Source organism: Rhinoderma darwinii, chromosome 2 (assembly GCF_050947455.1).
Source record: "Rhinoderma darwinii isolate aRhiDar2 chromosome 2, aRhiDar2.hap1, whole genome shotgun sequence".
Classification (NCBI taxonomy): Eukaryota; Metazoa; Chordata; class Amphibia; order Anura; family Rhinodermatidae; genus Rhinoderma; species Rhinoderma darwinii.
This window is the reverse complement of record NC_134688.1, coordinates 444,615,538-444,641,767: the sequence shown is the minus strand read 5'-3', so window position 1 is coordinate 444,641,767 and position 26,230 is coordinate 444,615,538. Positions and strand designations below refer to the sequence as shown.

The window sequence follows — 26,230 nt, the reverse complement described above, 5'->3', positions numbered from 1 at the left end:
CCCCTGTAGATAACGCCACACAGTCCCCCCTGTAGATAACGCCACACAGTCCCCCCTGTAGATAACGCCACACAGTCCCCCCTGTAGATAACACCACACAGTCCCCCTCTGTAGATATCTACAAAGGGGGCTGTATGGCGTTATCTACAGGGGGGGCTGTAAAAAAGGCACTATCTACAAGGGGGGGGGGGGGTTGTGTGACTCCCAGGGGAGGGGAGGCCCCAGTCAAAAGTTTGCTATGGGGCCCAGTCTTTCCTAGTTACGCCCCTGGATAGATAGATAGATAGATAGATAGATAGATAGATAGATAGATAGATAGATAGATAGATAGATAGATAGATATGAGATAGATAGATAGATAGATAGATAGATAGATAGATAGATAGATAGATAGATAGATAGATAGATAGATATTAGATAGATAGATAGATATGAGATAGATAGATAGATAGATAGATAGATAGATAGATAGATAGATAGATAGATAGATAGATAGATGGATAGATATTAGATAGATAGGATAATTGATTTAGAGAATAATAATGTAGAACAAATTTCCATTCTGTCATTTAGTAGAGAAATACAGTTGTTTTCCCGAACAAGTTTCTTAGCTTTTTTCCCCCACGGCAACGTCTTGGCATGTAGGAGCAGCGTGAAGGAAATAGGTTATTTGCAGGTCCTCATAACACTGCATAGACTTCACATCACATTTTTCACCGCCACCTGAAATGAAAATAAGGAAAAGCTTGTCAGGGACAAAACCACCAAGAATTTTAGTTTCCTCTAAACCCCACAAAGTCTGTAGTAAAGCCCACATCTCTTATTCAGCTCTCAGTTTTTTCAGGCTGATGATGATTTTTCATAAACCTTCTGGTTCTCATGTTTCACATAACCGGGGCACAAATGTAAAATCACCAGAACAAGCAGCACATACAATTTTAGGACCAGTTCAGGACATATTACATATTGCCATAAATAGATTGCATTCAATCAAAGTGTCCCAGTGGGGCTCACAATCTTATTCTTCATAGGAAATTCTCCATTAGATATAAGCACTTACCAACCAGGGTCTACAAACCCAGATGACCTACTGGTAATTTTTGGGAGAAAACCCAAGAAAACTCAAAGGGAGTATATAAACACATCTGAAGCCTAATTAGACTTCAGTAACTGAGTACCAATAGTTTAATAAAATAATATTGTTTCTAGCACTGGTTGCCTGGCAACAACATTAATTCCTGTCTTGGTGACTACCATATTGGTGCATGCAACTATACACATAGAAGTGGTCACAGTAAGTTTTAGAAAAGCCTGAGCTCCTTTTCCTTCCCCCATTCATGCAGGGAGACACATTAGAATATTGTAGAAACCAGGAAGATTACAAGTGATATGTTGTGTGCTGAGATAGGGGTAAAATTAGCGTTGTTTTGTTTTTTTACAGTTGTTTATGGCATTATCATAATTATTTATGCAGCTATTTTTGTAATTTGGGGTGCATACACTCTGATCAGATTAGCGTAAAGACTTAAAGGGTTTGTCTACCAACACATTTTCAAATATTCTTTTTGGCTTCTATGTCATGCTTATTCTAAAGGAAGGGGATTATAGAGGATTATCGGAAACTTTGTCATCTGAGGCCAACATATACTTTCTGTCCTTTTCCAAAAAAGTACTTGGGGTGTTATTTCACACTTTCAATTTATGGGCTATGGCCATCATCTTTTTGCTCAGAACTTGTGGATGAGTCTACTGCGTGTATCTGTCTTGTGGTGTCAGTTTCTCGGTATGTTGATAACATGTGGCTGTTTCCAGATTTATGACCTATTGTAAATAGGGAAAATTCTGCCCACATGTACATATTTGATAAGAGTCTAATTGGTTAGTGGTGACCTTTCTATGTGTAATTCATGGTGGATGATTAGAAAGAAGCCCGCAAAGTGACAGCTGTGGGACAATAATGTATTTGTTGGGCTCTGCTGAGAGCTGGGAGATGTAACCTGTGATAAATTAGCAAAGGAATAAAAGGAGAACATTGTCCCTTTTCTTCCAGGCTCTAGGTTAGGCCGTTAGGTCGCCTTGACACATGTCACTCATTTTCCTATAGGTGTATATACAAATGCAATGCAACAAAGGAAAATAATGAATACGTTAATATGGAGAGAACTGCATCAATTTTATCCAAAAGACAATATGATCATTGTTCTTACACTATCTGCTAAATAGCTAACTATACAAACCACACAAACACAAAACAATATACCAAGTTGATATTCATACTAATGCAACAGCCACTTGAGAACATATAGAGATGTCTAAATTTAGAAAATTCTGGCATCTCCTTTAGACCTGCGATAAAGAGTAATAGGTGGGTATGGGAGCTGGGATGCTTCCTGATGTCCTAAAGAACGGAGACCTGATCCTGGAAGTCCCTGACTTAATTTCCATAACTCATCTGTATGGCCACGGCTCCAATGACATCATTTCTTTTTGAGGTTGGAAATGCATAAGCCCCAAAATGGACCAGTTATTTACCATTTGCTAGACACCTTTGTTTATGCCTTGGTAGGGATCCTGGTGCCAGAATTTGGATCTGATATCTAAGAATGGATGTGTAAGAAAATTCTAAACTTCGTAACCCTTTAAGGGTTATTTGCTCCCAAAAATGTGACTATCCTTAGGACTTCTTAAGAGAGCCCCCAAGGAACCAGTATTTTTTTTTTTTTTTACTTATGGCTTTCTTTTATCTTATTATATGGAGTGTGATAGTAAATATGTTTCTAAATTCATATTAATGGAAACCACCTTAGAAAATAATGTAGACATTTCATCATTCTGTGGTTTATAATAGGCCAGGCTAAATGTGGTCTTCTGAAGTACTCTGAGATACAGACAGGTCATACGAGATTGTTTTACTGTTAAACATTATATTTTTTCTAATTAGTTACTAATGGCTCTAAAGTCTTTTCAGCAGTTTGTTTGTTGGCAGATATGATGGTTGATGAATGGAAACAACTAATATGTTATTGTTATAGGTCACCCATGAAGGATGTGATAGGTATTCAGACCTGTCTTTATGTCTTGGATGTGACCTGTATTGCCCTTCTCTTCCCATTAAAACTGTACAGACGTGGCACATTATTATATGCCTTTCTGACTGGAGCACACTCACAGGGGACTAGGTTGACACCATTAAACGAATTTAAATGAGGATTACAGGGAGAATTGTAGTGTAGAAGATAAAAGACTGGTGCATTAGCAGATCTGCCTACTCAGCACACATAAACAGGGCTTAAATGTTGTAAATATACCAGATTAGTCTATGATGAGGGGGGGAAACCTGTTCAGACAATGCAGCTTGAATATATTACAGTTCAGCTGTGACTCACTTAGGACCATTTAAAGCTTGTAAAGATTGGAACGTCTTGTAATTATTTATTAATGTTTTGGCTCAGTAGAGTACTGTGATTATAGTAAGAATAACTGCCTAATTTATTTTTTCTTTGTTATTTTTGCTAATTTTTTTTTTATAACGAAGAAAAGCTACGATGATACAATTACTCTTATCACCTGGAAAATAACCTGTAGCTCATAGTAGAGATATCCATTGTCAATGAACAGATTGTATAAATTATTCATTCGCTAAGGCCACTGCCTTATATACATTATAAGTCTCTTCGGACCATATTCATTGGAAGGAATTTTTATGCAACTTTTTCACTTTACACAAAGTTGATTCTGCTCTATTTGCTTGTATCTACATTTATCTAAATACTCAACAATATATAGAGTTGGCCTTACAGAACATATCATTCTCAGCTGGCATCAAAATGTTTTAAAGAAATTGAGCACATTGAGATATTGAAGGTCACCTTAATAACTAAGAACACCTCATCCACCAATATGTTAAAGAAGTTGTCTAACTTTGGACATGCTCGGATAGTAGATGGAAAGTATTCCAGGCCAAGATGACCCTAAACTGTCTATAGAGGGCATTTCATTTAACATAATAAACACCTCCTGTAAGGTCTTGTCTATCTATGGTTTGTCTCTTTAGGGCATAGTCATTGAATCCCAACATAATAACTAAGAAGACACCATTTATCAGAATTGTAAAAAGGTTGTCTACGAACTTCCTTGGATAGTAGATAGATAGTATTTCAGGCAACAGTGTCCTAAATCTGTACATAGAGGACATTTCATTTAAATGAAACTTGGCCTTCTTTGATTTAGACCCTTCTATAAGAATTTACACCATTACAATAGTTGCCTTAAAACATATTTATAGTACTTTTACCTTCATAGTCCAATACCACCTTAAAAAACCCAAGCTAAATGGTGCTTTAGTGAAGGACATGTAATGGGGCTATTGATTCTTGATGCACCATGTAATGTAAATTGAACACTGTACTCCATTTATGATGTGATCATGACAAAAGTAGTGACATTTGCTAAAACACACAAAAAAAAAGTCTGGAGCTGATGTCTGTTTGTATTATTGGGATTATTAAGTAAACTGGTTGTATACAGATGATTTAGACACTGGCAGTGCTCCAAAGACTGGATGAATGAGGATTAATAACTCACGCAAGCAACTGATGCCTTATAGAGAGTGTGGACAAAACAAAATCACGCACACTGTTTTATACAGAATGGGTTTTATTGCTAAATCCTTCTGGTGCTGGCTATACGGTTGTCTCAATAATTAGAGCAGATTATTCTATCATTAGTATGCAGTCATTGCTTCGATTATCTGCTCACAAGTACGTAAATAAATGATGCCTTTGCCAAATAAAAAAATTGGTTTGAGAAAACATTGAAATTGTAGGTTCATATATAATAACATTCCGTATTGTGAACATTGTCGAAATATATAATCTCTGCCCTCCAGTTCTTTCTTCTAGTGTTACAACTATGGGAAAAGTCTGCTGCCCCCTAGGATCCATTACCAGTGTGGTTCAGGGCACCGCCATCACAATAGTGGGTTCATTCATTGACTAATTATTATGGTATTGGGACTGATATGAAGAGATGGAGAGACGGAAGGGAAAACTATACAGATCTCAGAGAAGATATATAGAGCATCATCAGAATTGTATATAAAAATCTATCAGTTCTTTTTTTTTTTTAAGATATATGAACATGGACGATCTCGTTAATTTCCACAACTATTCTTAATGATACCAATGGCTTCTCCAATTTAACAGTCTTCTGACGTGTCACTTATACATTTTAGATTTTCAGTTGTGGTATGGGAGCAGGGACCCTCTATTGGTTCCATGAATAAGAAACAAGGCTAGAAAGAAAGATCCTTCCAACTGACCTTTGACTTGCATTTCCATATGGTCCATTGAAAATTATGGAAAACTATGGAAATGGAAAGCCAATTACTGTGAGGACACTGTCATTCAAGGAATTCACGGGTGTCCAGCTTCAGGACATCCACTCATGTGATTGTCAGACATGTCTAAGTGACATTTCAGAAGAATGTTTTACTGGAAAATCCAGTGTGTCCATAATGTGTAGTAGGCAATAAGGACAGAAAACTCTGGACCTTTAGGCCTCATGCACAGGACCGTAGTTTTCATCCGTATGGATGAAATTGCAGACCCATTCATTTCTATAGGCCACATACACTTTTCCATATATTTACGGATGTGTGTCCAGGCCGTAGAAATGATCCACAAATTATAGAACATGTCATATTCTTGGACTCGCCAATACAATTCTATGGGTGCTTCCGCAATAGCGGACGGCTACGCATGTGCATCCATATTTGCGGATCCGTATTTGCAGACAGTAAAATATGGTTGTGTGCATAAGGCCCTACGTCAATCTACCTTTTTATAAAGTGTAACTAAACTTTTGTCATAGTGACATGTCAGAAGCTTTGATCGGTGGGGTCCGAGCACTGAGACCCCCACCTATGGCTAAAACGAAGCGGCAGAAGCATTCACTTGAGCTTAGTTTCTGATTGGCTTTCCTCAGAACAGTGTTCGGGGTTAATAGAAAGTCTATTAGACCGTACACCACTCACTCAGCTTTCTAAGGAAAGATGATCAGAAATGAAGCGGCACAGCTCTCACCTGAGCACTTCTGCCGCTTTGTTTTAGCGATCGGTGGAGGTCTCAGTGCTCGGACCCCCACCGATCAAAACTTCCGACATGTCCCTATGACATGTCAAAAGTTTTTGAAAAGTTGAGTTACCCTTTAAGCATGCAATGGCTTAGTGGATTACACTATGCCATACAATAGGATTGTGATAAAAAGTATCACACGCGGTATCCTTTTTTTTCTAACGTGGAAGCCCATGGCTGACATACAGTATGCCATTGTATGGCCTACGCCACATCCGTCCGTTTAACATATAAATCATGAGCTTTTTAATAGGTTTACATAACATATACATTAAACGTCACCATAATAGTCTATGGGTAACTGTGACGAAAAAACGAACATATAACATTTAACGTATGCGTAATGAAAAAGGGTCATGAGAGTTCATAACGTATCCATTTAATGTAAACCATTATAGCCTATAGATGACAGATGCCACTGCTATACATTTACATATATGAAGGCTATACATGTATACAAACCTTGGTCAAAAAATTCTATGAACATAGCCTTAGGATAATCGTTTTACCTGCAGACCTAAGAAAAACCGCAAAAATGACCAATTCTTCTAGAACTATATTAAACACGGATACAGGAAAATAGGTCCATTGCACTGCAGGTCTATAATATAGATGTGTATGTATAATAATGATACAACTGACATTTGGTTTACAGATTCTTTCTGAAAACCCGTAGTTCTGCACACAACGGCGCCTTTCTGTATTTCCGTTGTTGAAGAGACATTTTGGATAAGACACACATGCAAATAATAGCAGGCTTCTTTGAAGTTTTCATTGTGTGCAAGCTGCTAATAGCTCCCGCTGTCGGCCTGGGTAGAATGTGTAATATATGATTACTGACATGTGCCTTTACTTGATAAGTAATTAAAAAGAAGAGAGAAAGACAGGCCAAGCCTCCCAGATGCATCTCAAGCTGTTTGCCCCACCATTTTAACATTTATGGGTGTAGAGAACATCACTCTCCCCGTCCTGCTCCACTCCCACGCTCAGGAGCAAGAAATCAAAGAGCCACCTACTGACCCTCTCCATTGTTCCGCCGTGTAGTCTTCTATCTGTACCGCGCTATAATCAGCAACTTACACATGTACCTCATGCTTGCTCTGGGGTTGGCAGGCCGCTGTCCCTCACACCTGTTTGCTTATGCATGAGCTTGTGTGAATGTTCAATCCAAATAGTCGCTTAGGGAGGTGGGGGATTAGAGCAGACACTGTCAGATGCCTCTTTATTGTCATGCATAGAAGACAGAATAGACAAGAAGCTAAGATAACATCTGAAGGCGATGCCTGTGGATACATGTGTGCAGGCCGCAGTGCAGTTAGAGAGCAGCGTGTAATGTTATGTCTGCAGATAATTGCTACTAAAAACGAGTTCATTGCAATATCCCTGTTATATCAATAATATCAGGTGACAGTTTTATGTAAAGCTAGAGGGGCGCGAGGCCCATTTTAACACCTGCATGGGCACAAGACGACCAAAATACAGATCCTGTGGTAAAATAGTCACAACATTTCAAAAAGTTCATTCTAGTAAAAGTTGTCAGGAAATAATTGAACATAAAGTAACAAGTTCTATTATTAAAGGTGGCACTGCAGTTGCTATAAAGTGGGCAGAGAAGAAGAACCCCAACTCAAGTTGACCTTTTCCTCTCCTGTGTGAACCTACTCTACACAGCCCCCTCTTCATACTAGCGTTGCAATATTAGGAAATAAGGGTGATGGGCAAAAGCCAAATGTTAATGCTGCCAACCTGTCTCAAAAGGACTGGGAAAGATTGAGGATGAAGAAGCACTTGGTGTCCCACGATGGGATTTTTGGTTGGCTGGAGGTGTGAACCTGTGTCAGGATAGATAATGTATTTTTATTTTTTGTCATGGGGCGCCCACTTTTTAAGCCATCACACATGAAGGAATTATGGTTCTAGTACAGCAATATACAGCTACACATGTCATCATATAGCTGCTTCCTAAGCTGCAACACCCGATGGAGATCATCCACTAACATTACCACTTGTCGAATGATCATAAATTCCTATCTATGGCTCCACACGAGTCTCACTTGCTTGACCTGGTTGCCAATAAGATATTTACTTGATCTGTAACCTCGCAAATTGCTGTTTGCTAGAGGTTTGTTCGCTTTTTAACAGTAAATACCCCTCAGAGCTATGTAAATATATCTATAAAAATGCCTGACAGAATGTTTAATAAGCCAGAGGCAATATCAACATTGTCTCCCATTAATGCAGAATATTTATATATACACTACCGTTCAAAAGTTTGGGGTCACCCAGACAATTTTGTGTTTTCCATGAAAACTCACATTTATATTTATCAAATGAGTTGCAAAATGACTAGAAAATATAGTCAAGACATTGACAAGGTTAGAAATAATGATTTTTATTTGAAATAATAATTTTCTCCTTCAAACTTTGCTTTCGTCAAAGAATGCTCCATTTGCAGCAATTACAGCATTGCAGACCTTTGGCATTCTAGCTGTTAATTTGCTGAGGTAATCGGGAGAAATTTCACCCCATGTTTCCAGAAGTCCCTCCCAAAAGTTGGATTGGCTTGATGGGCACTTCTTGCGTACCATACGGTCAAGCTGCTCCCACAACAGCTCTATGGGGTTGAGATCTGGTGACTGCGCTGGCCACTCCATTACAGATAGAATACCAGCTGCCTGCTTCTTCCCTAAATAGTTCTTGCATAATTTGGAAGTGTGCTTTGGGTCATTATCCTGTTGTAGGATGAAATTGGCTCCAATCAAGCGCTGTCCACAGGGTATGGCATGGCGTTGCAAAATGGAGTGATAGCCTTCCTTATTCAAAATCCCTTTTACCTTGTACAAATCTCCCACTTTACCAGCACCAAAGCAACCCCAGACCATCACATTACCTCCACCATGCTTGACAGATGGCGTCAGGCACTCTTCCAGCACCTTTTCAGTTGTTCTGCGTCTCACAAATGTTCTTCTGTGTGATCCAAACACCTCAAACTTCGATTCGTCTGTCCATAACACTTTTTTCCAATCTTCCTCTGTCCAATGTCTGTGTGCTTTTGGCCATATTAATTTTTTCCTTTTACTAGCCAGTCTCAGATATGGCTTTCTCTTTGCCACTCTGCCCTGAAGGCCAGCATCCTGGAGTCGCCTCTTCACTGTAGACGTTGACACTGGCGTTTTGCAGGTACTATTTAATGAAGCTGCCAGTTGAGGACCTGTGAGGCGTCTATTTCTCAAACTAGAGACTCTAATGTACTTGTCTTGTTGCTCAGTTGTGCAGCGGGGCCTCCCACTTCTCTTTCTACTCTGGTTAGAGTCTGTGTGTGCTGTCCTCTGAAGGGAGTAGTACACACCGTTGTAGGAAATATTCAGTTTCTTGGCAATTTCTCGCATGGAATAGCCTTCATTTCTAAGAACAAGAACAGACTGTCGAGTTTCACATGAAAGCTCTCTTTTTCTAGCCAGTTTAATCAAACCCACAAATGTAATGCTCCAGATTCCCAACTAGCTCAAAGGAAGGTCAGTTTTATAGCTCCTCTAAACAGCAAAACTGTTTACAGCGGTGCTAACATAATTGCACAAGGGTTTTCAAGTGTTTTCTAATCATCCTTTAGCCTTCTAACACAGTTAGCAAACACAATGTACCATTAGAACACTGGAGTGATGGTTGCTGGAAATGGGCCTCTATACACCTATGTAGATATTGCATTAAAAACCAGACGTTTGCAGCTAGAATAGTCATTTAGCACATTAACAATGTATAGAGCGTATTTCTGATTCATTTAACGTTATCTTCATTGAAAAAAAACTGTGCTTTTCTTTCATAAATAAGGAAATTTCTAAGTGACCCTAAACTTTTGAACGGTAGTGTATGTATATATATATATATATATATATATATATATATATATATATATATATATGTATGTATGTATATAGTGTTCAGGTAATAACAGGGCAAACTCAAGATCTGATTGGGCACTTTTTCCTTTGCCGATCCTTGATTGGATGGGACCAACCTTTCTCCCCATCTCACTCCCCTTAGGAAGGTCATTCTTACAGGTGAATTAGAATACCCCTCCCCTGAGGAATCGACTCACGGGAAGGTGTTTTGCAGAGCTGGGTTGCCATATCCCAGACTCCATAACAACGATGGGACATAAATTTAAGGTAGGTACACCATGGAATCCAAGACTGATTATGAAAATGTTATAAAGCTTGGTATATGGTGTGGTTCAAAAAGACAGTATTAACCCTGCATTTATAGAAAGTCCTAATTTACAAACTTTCAAAACTCAATTTTCGGACAGCTGACAGAGTGTGTTACAGTGTATCAGTCCAGGTAATCCTCTGTGGGCTAAATACAGCAGCAAATCTCACCCCCTGTCCTTCCACTAGCTCTTATCTTCACATATACATTGTTGCAAACAACATCTGTATGAATGTAGTACAGCTCTACAGCCTGTGAATGTAAATAATGTTTCCATTCCTTGACTGTAGTCAGAGATCTTGTATACAATAAGGAATTGAAATACAATGATTAAGCTTGTTGAGGTTAATTTATATTTTTGTATTTGTATTTTCTAGATCACTTCCTTAGGTAGATGTGTGTTGTACTTGGGATAAACATACGGTACACAACAAGGGTTTTTTTTTTTTGGCTGGAGTGCATGTATTTTATTGGAATCTATACTGAGCAGTAATTACAGTTTTCTTTCCCTCCAGTAGAGAGGGCAGATTTGCTGGGAGAGCGGCCCCACACTACAGTAACAGTTAATAACATGCGTGATATAGAGAGTCTGGTAAAATTATTGCTGCATTTGCACTTGTTCTAATAATATGCCTTTTCTTCCACTCTCAGCACTTTACTTGCAGCTGTGATATAAGCAGTTTCCTTTGGGGATTATGGTGATGTCAATTAGTCACAGAAGGTGCTAAGAGTGATATGGCCCTTGGACTCCCCGGAGAATGAACACAAAAACAAATTTTTCACATTCAGACCCCTTTTTGAATGGAAAAACTAAGACTGCACCTGTTAAGGCAAATTTTTGCACAGTGCTCAGGGATGTTATATTTGAAGAGTGACACGTAGTACACACTGAATGCAGCTAGTCTGTATAATGTGACCCATCAATGTTATTTAATAGTTTGGTGCCCATTCAGGTTATACAATACACAATACTGCCCCCATGAGACATGGTTAAGGCTATGGTTGCACAATCAAGATTCAGGGAGATTGTCATTAAGGAGGACCTGTCAGCTCTCCTGACACGTCAGTTTTAGTAAATACTTGTATTCCCCATATAATTACTTCGGTACATTTTTACTTAGAATGCTACATTGTGCCATTCCTCTGTTATTCCTCCTGGAAATATATGAATAAATTAAATTTTGGAGGCTACCATTGCCTCTGTCAATAGTATGTGTCCCTACACAGTCTGTCACTGTCAGGACTGCCATGGTGTGTAGGGGCACACCCCTTTGATCAGGGAGACAATCAGAGTTGTCAATTCACACATTTCTAGGAGGATTAACAGAGGAATAGCACAACACATATTTCTGAGAAAATTGAATTGATACTTCATGGGAAACACAAGTATTTACTAAAATAGGCATGTCAGGATAGGTGACAGGTTCTCTTTAAGGCTTGGGCTACACAAGCAAAATTCAGGGAGCATTGTCATTTAACACAGGGGCGTAGCTAGGGGGGGGGGGGGGGCAGGTGGACCATGTTTCCCCCAGGCGCAACTAGGGGGTAGGGAAGGGGGGCGCTGCAGAGCAGCTGATGGCTGCTGTTAAGCACCCTGTAGGTCGGACACCTGCAGCAGCGATCAGCGTTAGAAAGAGCCAGCAGTTCATTCGGTGGTGTTCTGACTGAGGTCTGTGACGGCCCAGGAGTGGACCAGTCCAGTCACCTGACCTGTGACTGGGGTCAGAGGATTCAGGTCAAGTGATTGGACTGGTCCATTCCCGGGCTGTCACCGACACTTGTCAGAAGGAACTCCGCTGCTGCCTGCGACGCGTGACCTTCTCGGCTCCTCCAGTGAGTCACGTCAGGCAGCGTGGAGAGTGGTAGCGGTAGGCTACCGCTCTCTGCTATGTTTACCATGTGGTGCTAAGTACAAGGGGGGGAGTGTGGCGCTATTTACAAGGGGGGGGGGGGTGTGGTGCTCTTTACAAGGGGTTGTGTGGCGCTATTTACAAGGGGGGGCTTGTGGCGCTATTTACAAGGGGGGAGTGTGGCGCTATATACAAGGGGGGCTGTTTGGCACTGTTTACCAGAGGGGGGCTGTGTGGCACTATATACAAGGGGGGCTGTGTGGCACTATCTACAAGTGGGGGCTGTGTGTGGCGCTATCTACAACATGGGGCTGTGTGTGGCTCTATCTACAACAGGGGGCTGTGCGTGGTGATATCTACAAGCGGGGCTGTGTGTGGTGTTGTTTACAATGGGGCGATGTGTGTGGCGCTATCAACAAGGGGGGCTGTGTAGCGATATCTACAAGGGGGGGCTGTGTGGCGCTATCTACAAGGGGGGGGGGTCTGTGTAGGGCTATCTACAAGGGGGGCTGTGTGTCGTTAACTACAAGGGGGGGCTGTGTGTGGAGCTATCTAAAGGGGCTATGTGGCGTTATATACAAGAGGGTGGCTTTTTATGGCACTATCTACAGGGGGCTGTGTGTTGCGCTATCTACAGGGGGCTGTGTGTTGCGCTATCTACAGGGGGCTGTGTGTTGCGCTATCTACAGGGGGCTGTGTGTTGCGCTATCTACAGGGGGCTGTGTGTTGCGCTATCTACAGGGGGCTGTGTGTTGCGCTATCTACAGGGGGCTGTGTGTGGCACTATCTACAAGGGGTATTGTGTGGCCTCTTTAATTTATTTTCTTTTAATCTATTGTTATGTTAACTCCTTTATATAACTATATCACTTGTAAAATGTAGAAATGGTTTTATGCTTGAGTTACATTAAAAAAAATTGTGAAAAAATTGCACCTCATTGATTGGTAGAGCAAGCAAACATGGCGAGGGGGAATGAGATGTCGGGAAATAAGTTGAAGCCAATCTGAATCTTTGCCCCTGGTGCAGGAGAACCTAGCTACGCCTCTGATTTAACAAATTGCCTGCAGTTGTCTTCCGTGGCAGGCTACATCCGAATACCACTGAAGCTGTATCTAGCAATGTCTTTTGCCTTGACCCTGACAATACGACTAGATTTCAGAGCTTGTTGTGCTCAGACTAGCATTGAGAAGATCTTTTCTACCTTCTGTGTTTATTAAAGCACAAGTAATTAATAACCCCTAAGGAATATCCTAGGATCTGTGATCTGTCTCCGTAGTTATTGTGAGTTAAGATGGAATAGAGAACAGAACTACAAACACTAGTCTGAAGGGTCTTAGTGACTTTGCATCCCATCAGGACTTATAGTCTTCATTGTTGAAGCAGCTGGATAACCTAAAAATTATGTTCGAATAAAAATTCAAGATTGGTGTCTCGTCTTTATCTACAAGTGGGAGCCTAAACTTCTGCCGATTCTGTGAGGCTATGTTCACACGGCAAACCAAAAACGGCTGTAAAGTACAGAGCTGTTTTCAAGCGAAAACAGCCCCTAAATTTCAGCCATTTTAAGCAACTTGCGGTTTTAGCCATTTTTCGGGGCATTTACAGCTCGGCTGAAAATAGATAGTTTGAACGTACCCTAAGGCGGGATTCACACGACCGGGTCGTTCCCGAGCCCGAGTGTCGGCCGGTAAAATCGGCCATTTTGCCCGGCCGGTTTGCATAAAGTTATGCATCCGTGCCGGGCCGATCCGGACAGTGACATCAGCGGCAGCTCCTGAAGGGGAATCCCCATGTGTTCGGGGATTCCGCTTCAGGAGTTTCCCCTGATGTCACTGCCCAGATATGGACAGAGACATCAAGCGCTCTGTCCAGGAGCGGCTTCCCCGAAAACACGGGGATTCCGCTCCTTCAAGGAGCTAAAGTGCGGCTAGCACATAGTAGAGCGGGGAGATACCTCCCTGCTCTGCTATAGTGGCGTTGCTACAGTAGTAGTAGCAGCAGCTGCTGCTGCTACTAGCGGCGCCATCGAAGGTGTCGCAGTGCCAGGGTGCTTTTAACAAGCAGGGGAAGGGAGCCAGCGCAGCGCTCCCTCCACCTGCTGTACACCCCGGCCCTGCAACACAGTGTACAGCGATGCCATTCGTCAGAATGGCATCAACTCCTCCTCCTCACATGCACTCTGCGCTGTGAGGAGGAGGAGATAGAGCGCAAGCGCCGGGAAACCCGGCCATCACTCGGAATACATTCCGGTGATGGCCGTGTAATACCCGGCCCCATAGACTTCTATGGGAGCCGGGCGACCGGGTGCCCGGGCAAAGATAGAGCATGTCCTATTTTTTGACGGCCGGATTTCCCGGCCGTCAAAAAATCGGTCGTATGAATAGCCCCATTAGGGGTCTATCATTCCTAATGCAGCCGGGTGCCGGCCGATTTATGAACGGCCGGCACCCGGCCGGGAAACCCTGCCGTGTGAATGAGGCCTAATGCTACCATTGCAGCCTTTGTCACTTGTATAGTCCCAGCCTTAGGTAAAGCCCTTTTTACAAGTATCACATTATATGGCAAATTGTTATCAAGACACAACAGTGCTGTCTATAGGATGGGCCCACAATGATGATGCCCATGGGAACCAGGGACTATCTGTCATTTATCTAATATGGATTTGGGAGTTACTAGGACTATTTCCCTGTCCACCAGTATTTATAAATGGTCCCAATTGTTATCTGTGGTTATTAGTCTGATGGCTATAAAGTTATTGAGTAGCAGTAGAGCACATACATATCAATCTTCCTTGTTACTAATTCTGCCATTTTCTCATAGACCAGAATGGACGTTACCATGTTACCAGTGACAGGGACTTATTACACGAAAATTACTCTTTACGGCAGGCCAAACCGGAATTATGTACTGGGGATATCCCTACACCAGTTTTAGCATGTTATTCATGTTTTATAAAAAAAAATAAAAAAATCCTTAAATGAAAAATGCCTAATTTTTTTTGTAAATAACTGAATTAAACAAATGATAATAAAATATTTTGGAAATCGAGTATAGGGTTATTTTTGTATTACTTTCCATTGCATTCAGCTGCAAATAAATAAAATTTGTGGGGGTTGGTAGTTGGGGACTCCTAGTGATGCCCTGAATAGTGGGAGCCAATACTCCGTAAACAGCTGGAGCCCTTTGGCTCTGATGGACAGTTCCATGGCTCTATTGAATCATTGAAACTTACGCTTCTGTAAGTGTAAGTAAGAGGCCAATAAGAGCCAAAGTTGATTACATAGAGAGCTGGGACATCTTCATTTAAAACCCCAGCAAATATCCCCGCTTTCTAATTATTTTGTAAAAAATATTTTAATAAGGGGGTTGTCTGAGATTCACTTTTTTCTTTCAGAAATTGCGCCACTCTTGTTTATTGGCTTAGCTCGAATCAGTTGAATATGAATGAGCTGCAATACCAGATATAACCCATGAACGATGGTGGAGCTGTTTCTGGAAAAAAAAATAAAAAATATACCCTTTTTCTAATTTCAGGCTACCCCTTAAAAAAAGATAATGACTAATAAAATCTAACAAGAGCATCTTTTTAAGTTCATAATATTCCATACTTGTCTGTTTCCTATAGACTCTAACCCCCAAGTATTTAGTATAGATTAGTCAGTGCCTTTAGGGATTAAACACTCTGCACATGCCAAGCTTTTTTAGGATTGGGACACATGCTGGGAATACACGGGAATTCCTTTATGGCCTCCGACATGCAACACAATACATTTATCACTGGACTAATATCGGCCACATGAGTATATAGTCCCAGCGGCCGGGGCCTCTGCATATACCTTTTGAAAAAACTCCAATCGATTTGCAGAAATCACTCAGTCACCGCGCTCATTCATTTCACAGCTTGAACGTCTCATCTCTCAATATTTTCTTTATCTCCTTAAAAGGTTGAAGTTACGGAGAATTATTCTATAAAAAAAAATATTGATCTAATAATGTGTAGCATTGGTGTATTGCGGCATTTTTAGAAATTGTATTCTCCTCGTTATGTTGTTATTGTGACAATTTGATCTATGGGAGCAATTGACCAATTAGCCAATCAAATAATAAGAAAATCAATATTCGTGCATCTTAATGTCATGTAAGGCCTGTTTCTGGCTGTAATTCAGAAGCATTTTCCCATCCCTATTACGGCGAGGCCTAACGCGTTTTACAGAACCACCAAAGATCACCTAGAACCACATCGGATCCTGGTACTGCGGCCATAATATAGACCATAACATGCGGCTTAATAATGGCAGTCTTAAAGATAACCTGTCTGCTCTTCTGACATGTCTGTTTTTTTAAATACTTGAATGAAAAAACAATTGTGAAATATATTTTCTTAGAATCCTGCATCGTGCCGTTCTTCTGTTATTCCTCCTTGGAAAAAAAATACATTCACAATTGGTTGTTACCATTACCCTTGTCAATGGGCTGCGTACCTACACATCACATTGCACAACTGGTTGGACAGTGTCAGACTGTGCTGGAACACACACTATTGAAAGGGGGAATGGTAATGACCATCTGTCAATTTATTCATATATTTCCAGGAGGAATAATAGAGGAATCACCCAATGCAGAATACTAAGAATAGATGCTGTAGAATTATTATTTTATGGGGAATACAAGAGTATACTAAAATAGACTTGTCAGGAGATAGACCCCGAGTTTTGGGCTACATGGGTTGCACCGTGACGTATACCAGGGAATTGCGCAACTAATGTATTATACTATTGCACACGTGTCTCACATGCAATTTTTTTTCAATTTGTCTGAAAAACTGTGCAATTTGATCGAATGGCAAATAAACCTCAGGGGTCAAAGAAAAGAATTAAGAAAAATATTGTGTGGCACTTGCATGTACCTGGCACTGGTGTGCAATTCACTGCATCTCTTTATAACGCGATGCGTGACAGAAGTCGTGATTTTTTTTTCGTTTGGCCCCATACTTACGGGGGTTTTCCTTCTGCAATGTTTTGTCCTCTTCTCTTTCAGTGAATGCACAAACAGAGTCGCCTTAAATATTTATAAGGACATTTTGGGAATAAAAAGGATGCACAATAACACGTCTCTTTGTCTACCCAGTGTTTAATAACAAGATTCTTTCTGGATTATAAAAAAGATATCCAGCTTCCATGGCAAATGATAATGATAATGCTCTTTGAAAATGAAGAACTTAACTAAACCACTCTAAAGTCCCCCGCTGGGCTCCGACCAGCTGAAATTAATTCAAGGCGACAGATAAAAATTTTAACCAGTCCGACTGGAGATGACGGATGTGACAGCACTCAGTTAAACTGTCTTTTAGTGGAAAATGTATGTGTATTTGTCAAGTGATGTGACATTACTGGTCTGGGCGAAATACAAAATCAACCAGTGACAATTTGCATCAGGAATGAAACGAAACTAGCTAGAAAAAGTTGTAAAACAAAAAAACTCAAATAAAATTATATATATATATATATATGTAAAAAAAAAAAAAAAAAAGAATAAAAAAAATATATATATGTGTGTGTGTGTGTACAACAGGCATATACATTGAGATACATATAAAAGTGTAGCAGAGCTGAATTTGTCAACATCTCTTAACTGTCTCTTCATACCGATTCTATGAGAACGCAGGCGGTCTAATACTATTTGCTATGAAAAAACACACACACACACACGCACACACACACGCACTTTTTTAAACACTCTTTGTGTGATTCAACTCCTATGCTGAGGTTTACTTGCAGTCCTATGTAAAACCATCAATAACACAAACAGATGACAAACTCAGCACTGTATATGTAGTAGAGCTGACTTTGTCATTAATTCTTTGTGACTGCTTGGTGTGTACAGATTAATCCTGCAGTCCTATGTAGTGACACCATGTGATATGGAGATGAATTGAGCCATGTAATTACATTACCTTTCGTTTGGGGGGAGTTTGGGCTTTCTTCTCCTCTGGGATGGGGAAGGTAAAAGAGGTTGTTTTACTTTTATTAACTATTGATTGTCATATTGTCTAATATTTGTATTAAAAATAATCCAAATAAATAAAAAAAAAACTTACATTATCTCTTCTACATCTGACAAACTTAGCGTTGCTACATCTGTATATCTAGATCTATAGATGCGGGTGGCTCGTATAGTTTTTTTTTTGGGGTTTTATATATTATTGTAAAGAATTATTTCTATGAATGGCAATCCTGCTAGATGACTGGATAGAAGGTGCGTGATCTGTACGTTGGTTTTGCGCGCTATGACATACATTAGTTGGACGCGTCTCATTCTTTGTATATGAAGCCTGCGCAGCTGTAAAGGTTAGCCAATCTATTTAAATGTATTCTTCAGCCGAGTTGACTTGACTTGACCTGCCTTGATTTAAAGTAGATTTAGGGAGGAATCAGTCAAGCTTGCAGTTTATTGCAAAATGGTGTCACGGGGACATTACAAAAGGCGTGTGATTATTGAGGCCCGGATATTGCTGGCAAGTCAAGACTTCTGAAACCTTAGACAGTAAGTGAGTTTACCGCATACGAGTCATTTTTAATATGTCTTAGGAGCAGATGCTACCAAGTCACAGTTGCTCCCAGCTAGATCTGCTGAAGTAATTGAGTTTTCAGTATTATTCTGCTTATTTTTTCCCCCTTTATAATCAAATTGTATTATCATAATTTTGTTATTTCAATGCATCACTCACTGTGAACCTCAATAACGTTCAAGGCCACATCTGGATTGTATTATCAGCTCTTCAATGGGAGACACAATAAACGAGTGATTAGTGTGTTGGAGAAACAAATTGGAACACAATAAACAACACTCCTCCTGCGCCTTTGACTGTGCTCGAGATGGTGGAGTGGACCCTGAATGGTGGGCGGCATTGTGTGGTGGTTTCATTTAGTATTAGGAGAAATCGGGAATGGACGTCTTGAGAAGATGGCATTGTATGGATATAAAGGGAGCGTTGGGTTTCTTTAGTGCCAGATTGACGTTTGTAACAACATGGGGTCTATCCACGTTCATAAAGGTGTCCAATCTGAGGTCCGTTCTCATCTTTACGACAGCTCCTGCTGCATAATCCTATATAACAATATGTGCCATGATTGGTTCGATTTTATCATCATCTCCATGGACACAATCAAATCGATGGATCCAAATGACATGTGATCATATATTTTATAGAGACATACCAGTAGCCTATGTGCCTAGAAATGTACACCTCGATTTAAGGGCATGACCACACGTGGCGGATTTCCTCCGCAACTGTCCGCATCAATGCCGCACAGAATCTGCGTTGCAGATTCTGCTGCGGATCTGCACAAAATGTGCAGTAAATTGATGCGGACTAGCTGCTGCGGACTGCGGTAAAAGTACTTCCCTTCTCCCTATCAGTGCAGGATAGAGAGAAGGGACAGCACTTTCCCTTGTGAAAGTCAAAGAAATTCATACTTACCGCCCGTTGTCTTGGTGACGCGTCCCTCCTTCGGCATCCAGCCCGATCTCCCTGGATGACGCGGCAGTCCATGTGACCGCTGCAGCCTGTTATTAGCCTGTGATTGGCTGCAGCCGTCACTTAGACTGAAACGTCATCCTGGGAGGCCGGACTGGAGACAGAAGCAGGGAGTTCTCGGTAAGTATGAACTTCTTTTTTTTTTACAGATAGCTGTATATTGTGATCGGTAGTCACTGTCCCGGGTGCAGAAACAGTTACTGCCGATCGCTTAACTCTTTCAGCACCCTGGACAGTGACTATTTACTGACGTCTCCTAGCAACGCTCCCGTCATTACGGGAGCCCCATTGACTTCCTCAGTCTGGCTGTAGACCTAGAAATGCATAGGTCCAGCCAGAATGAAGAAATGTCAAGTTAAAAAAGACGGATCCGCAGCACACATAACATGTGCATGACAGCTGCGGACTTCATTGCGGAAATTAGAATCTCCATTGAAGTCAATGGAGAAATTCTGCCATGAGTCCGCCACTGCTCCGCAACAGACAGAGCATGCTGCGGACACCAAATTCCGCTCCGCAGCCTATGCTCCGCAGCGGAATTTTACGCCTCGTCTAAACGAACACTGCTAAATTAAAGTGTAAGTCAATGGACAAACGGCTCCGCTGCGGATTAACGCTGCGGAGTGTCCGCAGCGGAATTTAAGTGAAATTCCGCCACGTGTGAACCCAGCCTAAAGGATGTTTCCAGGTCCTGAAAATTTCGTTTTTATCTGGTGTCAAGGAACACTCCATTAAATGATACATCATTATGTCTAGCACAGGGCCTATTGGGTGGTCCATGACACCAGGGATTCAAAGAACAGTATAGAGAAAATTCTTGTGTCGTGGTACCGCCCCCTTAAGGTCTTAAGGGTAAGGTCACACGGGGCGGCCACATTGCGTTTTTAAACTGCAGCAAGTCACTTTTCAATAGAAGTCAATGGTGACATTTTTGTTATGGACAGACGGCTGCTATTATATTACAATGTGTTTTTTCTGGGGTTGACCGCATCTTCATAATGTCTGACCGCATGGGGTTAATGACCGCGCTGCCAATATTGTTGCTGAGCTGCTTGCGTTTTTGCTAACAGTTCTGCAATGCCTTGTAATGAACTATATACAGGAAGCGCCTAACAAACTTCAACACCAGAGAAAACCATGTCCATAATCTATGTGCGTAAAAAAACGCAACAGAACAGCAGCGTTAGAGACAAAAAACACATGCAGTTTACCTCATGCAGTTTTCAAACGCAACAAAATCACGTCAACGACGCACCGTGTGGCCTTACCCTAATTAGGCATAACACAGTTTCTTTTAAATTACTCTCTCAACTCCCAAAATCTTACTTAGTTAACAAAACGCGGAGGTCTTAGATTAAGACTACACGGAGCGTCCCTGAGACGGTCGCAACGCGGCTAACAACTCCGCCGGCACCATGTTTGGTGCGGCTGTCAAACAGCCTGTTAGTGGCCGCACATTAATGCGGGTAAACTGTCCCTTTAAATGTAAAATCATGCGGCCATGAATTAATACACCCTTTATGGCAGCACGATTTTGCAGGTTACAAGTTACCCCCTATTCATTCTCTATGGCAGCGCCGGAAAAAGCCGAACACTGCACTCGGCTATCTCCGGCGCTCCCATAGAGAATGAATGGAGCGGCAGTGCGCATGAGCGTGCAACCAGAATACCCCTTAACAAGGTATTTGACAGCCGCTCCTACATAGTGCTAGCGCGGTTGTTGGCCACGTTGCGACCGTGTCAGGGCCGCTCCGTGTGGCCTTACCCTTAGGGTTTTTTATTGCCTGCTTCTTCTAAAACAGCACCACACCTGACCGATGTCACCTATATACAGGTTTCCATTCTACTGTATGATGTCACCCATATACAGGTTTATTTGCCTGATCAGTGTCTATTGAAATACTTTATAAACCATCTTATGAGTATCTGACTGTCTAGAAACCCTTCGAGGTCCATTCACAGCTGTCCATGTCTTCATCGCAGTGAACTTGTAGAGGTGATGATAGCAGTGAGATATGATATAGATGACAACACATTAGGAGAAGCTCTCAGGACAAATATTCTTCCTTTGACTTGTAATTAATTCCACTTTGTGATAACTTGTAATGTTCACACCTGTTCTTCTTCTGAGATATGTGCGTGTATCATTATCTGCGCCATGATATCATTTAAATTATAGTGGAAAATTCTCACATTGCCCCCTACTGCTCATAAAATATAGGACTTGCTTCATTACACTTAGAACTAGAACCCCCTCCTATTAAAGGGATTTTCCCATCAGAGTCATTTATGACATATCCACAGGATATGTCATAAATGTCAGAAAGATGTGGGTCCCACCTCTGGCTTCCGCACCTACCTCTAGAACGGGGCCCCCTAAACCCCGCTCTAGCTTTTTGTGCTCCCTCTGCCTCCCCAGCCACTTCCTAATTACATGGTTAAGTAGAACGAGCAGTATTAGGGTATGTTCACACAGAGTTTTTTGCAGGCAGAAAATTTTGCCTGGAAAAATCAGCTCCGGTTTAAGTGGTTTTGCACCACAGGCGTTTTTTTCCACGATTTTTACCTATTTCTTCAACAGGCAAAAGGAAAAGTCTGTGAGCGTTTTTTGACATAAAACACGTAAAAAAAACGTGTCAGCCGTTCGCATTGATTTCAATAGGGTATTTGAGGTGGAAAACTCCTCAAGATAAGGCATGTCGCTTCTTTTTCCCATGAGCATTTTTATCTGCTTACGGGAAAAAACGCCTCCACCTACCATTGAAAACAATGGGAGGAAATTTCGGACACTTTTTGCCGTGGTTTCCGCTGCAAAAAACGTGTCAAACTCTGTGTGTACAAGGCCTTATAATTCTAACTTTTCTTCATGAGTCGTTCTTGGTCTATAGGAAAGTCTGTAGCATCTTCAATGTAAGAAAAAGACAAAGCGCACCAATAGCGTGAAATCTGACGGATACTAATGGTAAGTTTAGTGGTGTGGGTATAACACTCACCTCTTGGAGCTGTGAATATTGAGGCACAACTCTATTGAAAGCGGGAGGTAATGGTGGATCGTCGGCTGCTCTCCCGGTGGATCTGGTAGGAGGATGTAGGGAAAAAAACAATGAACTTTGGATAGTGCCGCCGAAAATCCTGATGATCAGGGTGGTTATCAGCAGTGCCAATAGGACAACATGTTTCAAGATGTTTACATTTTAAGTAGATCGACCTATAAAGTGGAGATGATGTCCAGCTGCGGAGCCCAAGGTGGAGGTATTCACCGTCTCTTATTATGTGTCGCCATGTTTGTGTATATCAGACCTGCAGTACTGGGTCCATTCCTGCTGTTTGTCCGCAAGAACAACGACTCATGTAAGGGCGGGTTCACACATAGCGGAATTTCACTTAAATTCCGCTGCGGACACTCCGCAGCGTTAATCCGCAGCGGAGCCGTTTCTCCATTGACTTTCACTTTAATTTAGCAGTGTTCGTTTACACGATGCGTACAATTCCGCTGCGGAGCATAGGCTGCGGAGCGGAATTTGGTGTCCGCAGCATGCTCTGTCTGTTGCGGAGCAGTGGCGGACTGGTTGCGGACTCATGGCGGAATTTCTCCATTGACTTCAATGGAGAGTCAAAATTCCGCAATGAAGTCCGCAGATCTTATGTGTGCTGCGGAGCGTATTGTTTTTACTACCATGACATTTCTTCATTCTGGCTGGACCTATGTATTTCTAGGTCTACAGCCAGACTGAGGAAGTCAATGGGGCTCCCGTAATGACGGGAGCGTTGCTAGGAGACGTCTGTAAATAGTCACTGTCCAGGGTGCTGAAAGAGTTACGCGATCGGCAGTAACTGTTTCTGCACCCGGGACAGTGACTACCGATCTCAATATACATGTATCTGTAAAAAAATATATAAGTTCATACTTACCGAGAACTCCCTGCGTCTGTCTCCAGTCCGGCCTCCCAGGATGACGTTTCAGTGTAAGTGACGGCTGCAGCCAATCACAGGCCAAGCACAGGCTGCAGCGGTCACATGGACTGGAGCGTCATCCAGGGAGGTCGGGCCGGATGCCGAAAGAGGGACGCGTCACCAAGACAACGGGCGGTAAGTATGAATTTCTTTGACTTTCACTAGGGAAAGTGCTGTCCCTTCTCTCTATCCTGCACTGAATAGGGAGAAGAGAAGCACTTTTCCTGCAGTCCGCAGCGGCCAGTCCGCATCAATTTTCTGCACATTTTGTGCAGATCCGCTGCAGAATCTGCAACGCAGATTCTGTGCGGCATTGATGCGGACAGTTGCGGAGGAATTCCGCCATGTGTGGTCATGCCCTAAATGTTCCCTTAGCTACTTTTTTTTATTAAAGGGACTCTGTCACCAGTTCATCAATTCCCTATCTCCTAACTAATCTAATAGGTGCATTGCTGCTGATAACTACAGTGTGATTTTTTTTTTTAAACATTTATTATTTGCAAAGTTGAGTATTTTTCTAAATATGTAAATGAGCCTTTATTAGACAAGTGGGAGGTAACACCAGGTATTCCCCCGAGGTGGAGCCTCCTCACAGCCTCTGACGCTGTCCTATCAGCATGAAGCTGCTTCACACAGTGTGAGAGACTGAGGCTGGAGGGAAGGGGGATCACTTCAAACAGCCATATTTTGGGCTGTGGACCACCTAGAACAGTGGTTCTGGTGGCATATGAAAGAGAATAGTCACCTGGAGTTTCCAAAGTGCGTTATTTTTGTCCCTACATCATTGCAATGTAAGAAAACATATCTGTGAGATGCAGCTCTCCAGGGTTTGAGAAGGTTTCCTATTAAATCAGTTTCTCCAGATCATTGTATATATTCTATATTAAATTGCTGATGTTTTATTTCTACTGGAGGAGTGTATGTGGCATGGCCGTGGTGGGGCAATGGAGGCAATGGAGAAACCAGAGGCTGAAAGAGGGGTCTAGCCAAAGGTGGGTCCATAGTGGTAGTAAAGATGTGTTCCCTTCTGTGCAGCTGGTTTGGATACAATCTTCTCCTTAGGGCATGACCACACGTGGCGGATTTCCTCCGCAACTGTCCGCATCAATGCCGCACAGAATCTGCGTTGCAGATTCTGCTGCGGATCTGCACAAAATGTGCAGTACATTGATGCGGACTAGCTGCTGCGGACTGCGGGAAAAGTGCTTCCCTTCTCCCTATCAGTGCAGGATAGAGAGAAGTGACAGCACTTTCCCTAGTGAAAGTAAAAGAATTTCATACTTACCGGCCGTTGTCTTGGTGACGCGTCCCTCCTTCGGCATCCAGCCCGACCTCCCTGGATGACGCGCCAGTCCATGTGACCGCGGCAGCCTGTGCTTGGCCTGTGATTGGCTGCAGCCGTCACTTACACTGAAACGTCATCCTGGGAGGCCGGACTGGAGACAGACGCAGGGAGTTCTCGGTAAGTATGAACTTATATTTTTTTACAGATACATGTATATTGAGATCGGTAGTCACTGTCCCGGGTGCAGAAACAGTTACTGCCGATCGCTTAACTCTTTCAGCACCCTGGACAGTGACTATTTACAGACGTCTCCTAGCAACGCTCCCGTCATTACGGGAGCCCCATTGACTTCCTCAGTCTGGCTGTAGACCTAGAAATACATAGGTCCAGCCAGAATGAAGAAATGTCATGGTAGTAAAACCAATACGCTCCGCAGCACACATAAGATCTGCGGACTTCATTGCGGAATTTTGACTCTCCATTGAAGTCAATGGAGAAATTCCGCCATGAGTCCGCCACTGCTCCGCAACAGACAGAGCATGCTGCGGACACCAAATTCCGCTCCGCAGCCTATGCTCCGCAGCGGAATTGTACGCATCGTCTAAACGAACACTGCTAAATTAAAGTGAAAGTCAATGGAGAAACGGCTCCGCTGCGGATTAACGCTGCGGAGTGTCCGCAGCGGAATTTAAGTGAAATTCCGCCACGTGTGAACCCGCCCTTACATCCTGTCTGGATTTCAGCCTAGAAATTTCCACTACCCAAGACCCGTGATTGGCACAAAGAATAGTTTTATTGGGAAGTTATTTTTTCAGTTAGTAAACATAAGCGTTCTGTACTTTATTCCTGTGCGGACCGGCAAAACGTATCTCATATGACGCCTTTGAAGTTTCCTGATAACACAGCCTTTCATATTGTAAACTGACTTGATTCATTCTAATTTGATTCACTTAATAAGCGTGTCCTGTTTTACTTCTGTCTATCTAAAAATATGCTACACGTTCTAGATCGAAAATGTCTAGAACAAAATGTCTTATCTTTGTCCATATGTGCCCTTGGTTTCCTTTATTTGAAGCCTTTTTCTACAGAAATGTGGGCGTACAAGAGCAATATACCGTAATGTTTTGTAATTGTATCTGTCCCCTGACATTTCCAGGCATTGCAGCACAGTCATAGGCAGATTTACTAATACTATGGAAGTTTTAGATGTAAACTTAGACAAGGCAGTCAGAAAATCTGCCAAATGTATCAAAGTGATGCACTT

At 42.0% G+C, this 26,230-nt stretch overlaps 1 protein-coding gene and 1 long non-coding RNA gene across 16 annotated transcripts in view; one reads left to right on the top strand and one right to left on the bottom strand.

Annotated features, from left to right (window-relative positions):
* ROBO2 (roundabout guidance receptor 2) overlaps positions 1 to 26,230 on the top strand; it is a 962,581-nt gene that overhangs the window by 572,652 nt on the left and 363,699 nt on the right. The window lies entirely within an intron of this gene.
* The window catches only part of LOC142741547 (uncharacterized), a 46,152-nt gene continuing 41,484 nt past the window's right edge, over positions 21,563 to 26,230 (bottom strand). Inside the window, exons 3-4 of the long non-coding RNA XR_012881188.1 lie at positions 22,721 to 22,802; positions 21,563 to 21,878 (exon numbers count right to left, since the gene is read on the bottom strand). This is a non-coding gene — a long non-coding RNA (uncharacterized LOC142741547). The remainder of the gene's footprint in view (positions 21,879 to 22,720; positions 22,803 to 26,230) is intronic.